This window comes from Schistocerca piceifrons, chromosome 1 (genome assembly GCF_021461385.2).
Source record: "Schistocerca piceifrons isolate TAMUIC-IGC-003096 chromosome 1, iqSchPice1.1, whole genome shotgun sequence".
Classification (NCBI taxonomy): domain Eukaryota; kingdom Metazoa; phylum Arthropoda; class Insecta; order Orthoptera; family Acrididae; genus Schistocerca; species Schistocerca piceifrons.
Window position 1 is genome coordinate 397259272 of NC_060138.1, and position 3674 is coordinate 397262945.

The 3674-nt window shown below is 52.4% G+C and overlaps 1 pseudogene; it reads left to right on the forward strand.

Annotated features, from left to right (window-relative positions):
- On the forward strand, positions 1–173 carry LOC124721179 (annotated as a pseudogene).
- The last annotated feature ends 3501 nt before the right edge of the window (positions 174–3674 follow it).

Sequence of the window (3674 nt, forward strand, 5' to 3'; positions counted from 1 at the left end):
TTATCTCGGAAAATAAAAATCTGTTCTTATCAGCTTAATATCTGATACGTCCTGCATCGCAGGACCAGAATATGAAACTCATTTTTGGCTCATGACGGAGTGCTAGGGGCTTGCTCCACCTCTGTCGCGGGTTGGCCCGGCATTGCAGTACCGCCGGGATCGGCCCACCTAAAATTAATTAAAACACAGCTTGAAATGGGTAAATATTCTGCAGTGATCAGATATTCCGCTGGTAGCAAAACTTCTTGTAGTTGTCGATGTGCCCAGTAGTTAGCTGCTTACACACCACGATTTCTTGTAATTAATTTAACATTACCTTATGAATTTTTTTTTTTTTTTGCGGTTAGCCGGTCCGCTCTTGCAGCCGCATTACACTAGGCTGGTAATTTATGTGGGCACAGAAGAGTGCCTTCGGATGCCTCGTTGGCGTCACATATGGTCCGGCCACAAATAACTTTAATCACATTTTTTGGAGTTATATCCTTAGCTCCTGTCGTCGTCGCCGCCGCCGCCGAGGCCGCCGCACGCACGCACGCACGCACGCACGCACGCAGAATACGTGTGTATACACGTATGCAGTAGGCGGTGGACGATGTAAGCACTCGGCTAGGTGTAGCTCGCACCGGTGTAGCTCGCGCCGGCCTGGCGCTGCTGTGGGGCGGCCTCACGGCTTCTCCACTGCCCTGGCAGCTAGCGGCGTTGAAATGGGAGTCGCGGTTTACTGTTCGACATGGAGGGTAGTACTGAGCTGGTGACGAGTGCTCTCGTGAATTGTCTTTCCTCCCGGCACTTGCTTTTGCGGTGTTTTCGACGGTCGCCAGTTGCCATATCGGCCCATACCACCGTGTGTCACTCCCACATGTGGAGCGCACACGCTGCAAGCATTTAGGCCCTTCCACTGCGGTTTTTCCTTATCGCTTCTCGGCCGTCTGGCTAAGAAGCACCCCGCGGTCGGAGCGGTCCGTTGTGCTCTGTAGCGGGTCGCGAGTCGCGTTTCGTGGTCGTTTCGTTTGTTCTTGGTTTTTCCAGCGTTGATATTTTTGCGGTGAATATGTCGAACCCGTCGAACAGTATTCAATGCGTATTCGACAGAGCAGCGAGACGGCCAACGGCCTTTGAAACACAGGAATGGGTATTTGGTGATCTGGAAGTACCGGAAAATGACGTCGACAGCTTTCAACTGGATTTTGTCTTATTCTCGTTATTCGTGAAATTTCTCGACCAAGAGAAATACGAGAAGTATGGCCTTGCACTCGCGGCCGAACATCCATTCCGCTACTTCGATGGAACTGTCGGAACAGTGCATATAGTGCCATCTGGCTTTGGGATACGGACTGTGCGGGTATTCAACCCCGTGAGTGTCCCAATGAAGTAATCGGCCGTGTCCTGTCGCGGTATGGCAAGGTGCTTAGCATCACAAATGAAAAGTGGGGAAGTGCCTACCGTTCCCAGGGCAACTGCGGCGTCCGTAGTGTTCGTATGGACCTCCGCCAGCACATACCGTCATACTTAAATATTGCGAGTACAAGGGCACAGGTTACCTGTATAGGACAACCACAGACATGCTCCCTCTGTCAATCCACGGAGCATCTACGCGTGGAATGCCCGCGCAGGCGCCCTGTGCAACTGCCACGGGAATGTACTGAGGTGACAACCTTGTGCCTTTTCTCAGCGAGATAGTGGCGGGTGCCGCCCACCGAACCGCTGAAAGAACTGACGAATTGACGACGGGTCCGTCAGGAGAGGTGAAACCGGTACCTAGTGCATCTGTTGACAGCCCTATTGAGATTGTCCCGGACCAGACGCCCGTAGTGGCAGTACCGCTGGCGGCGACTAGTGCGCCTGCTGTGGACAGTGATGTTGTCACTGTAGAACAGATGGAGGTAGTTCTTCCTACCCCACCCCCACCGGCAGATGACGCTAAGTCCCCCCGGCGTCGTCATAGGCGCAAGAAGGCGAGCCAAGAACAGCAGGCAGAGGAGGAGGAGGAGGAGGGCGTCATGCGTCCCCCTCCTGGGAGCAGCAGTGAGGCTGAATCTCAGGCCTCATCTGCTACGCGCTCTGTTTCCGCTGACCGCTCTGACAGTATGCGGAAAACTGCTCGCCAATTAGAAGCACTCATTAGTTCGTCACGAGATCGCGGAGCAGTCCCCGCCAAACGTAAAAATGAACAGGGTAACGAACAGCCGCTGCAGCGCACTCGCACCCTCTCACATTCCGCTGCGACTGAGCCGTCTGCACCGCCTGGTCCGGACTATCCCGCCGATGGCGGACGACTGAACTGGGCTGACGACGAAGACGACGAAATGCGTGATTGGCTGGGCTCGTTCCCACATGAGCTGTCTGGTATTGTGTTTAACATCCTGGGTGAAGCAGCAGGGTTACAGTTTCGATCTTCACGCACCTGCTTACATACGACCATGACCTCATCGGACGTTACCTTCTCCGTGTTGTTCACTTATGCCTGCACTTTACCGTCATACGGGAGCCCTCTCCCTTCTAACAGTCAATATCAACTCCATCTCCAACCCAGTATAACTACGCTCTCTGAAGGACTTTCTGCGCCTTGGTGCATTTGATGTGGTCTTTCTCCAGGAGGTTTGTGCCCCCTTTCTCTGTGGCCTGATTGGTTATGAGGCACTATAAAACATCGACCCTGACGCAAGACGGGGCACTGCTTTGCTATACCGATCAGAGTTAACTCTATCCGATGTTACAAAACTACCCAATGGTCGCGTTCTTTCGTGTATCATTCGAGATGTGCTTTTTATTAAAGTCTATGCTCCTTCAGGAACTAATCACAGACATGACAGAAGAACACTTTTTACGTCAGAGATCACCCCTTTCTTGACAGCTCGTCGTCTTATCGTGTTTGGCAGAGATTTTAACTGTGTGGTAGCCGATGCTGATCAGGTCCCAACGCCTATGAGGTGTGAAGCAATCGCTTCACTCCTTCGGGCGGCTGACCTTAATGATACCTGGCGCCACTTTCATCCCGCCTACATACAATTTACTCACATATATCCCACTGGGGCAAGCTGTATTGACTGTGTTTATGTCTCTGCTGATTTGCTTCCTGCCCTTTGTGCCGTCCAAGTCATTCCTGTGGCCTTTAGTGACCACTGTGCATACTCTTGCTCCTTGCATATCACGGGCCCAACCCCGGTTCCTCGGGGCACCTATTGGAAGATGAATACACTTCATCTCCCAACGCCCGAACTACGCACTCTTGTCACGAAAACATGGCGGGATTGCATCGCTAATGCATGGAAGTACCCTACCACTGTAGTTTGGATGCTCCGCTGTGCAAAGCCGCGGCTGCCACGTGTTATCCAGCAACATAGTCGCGAAGTCGCACACTGGAAGCGTAGCAAATTAGACTTCTATCACCAATGTCTAAACGATGCACTAACCTTTCCTGCTGATAGGTATGACCAGCTACGCATGCGCCTCAACAAAATTAAGGCGACAATCCTTCGCTTCTCTCGGGAGAAGGCCGAGGGGATGGTGGTGAGGTGCCGCTCCACATCCCTGATTGAGGGCGAGAGGCCATCCAGCTATCACCTTGCCTCTGGAAGGAATCATGCAAAGAAGAACACCATTCTACGCCTTAAAACAGACAATGGTACGCGCCTCACAGACCTTCGTGAAGTTCTCAAACACTTAACAGGTTG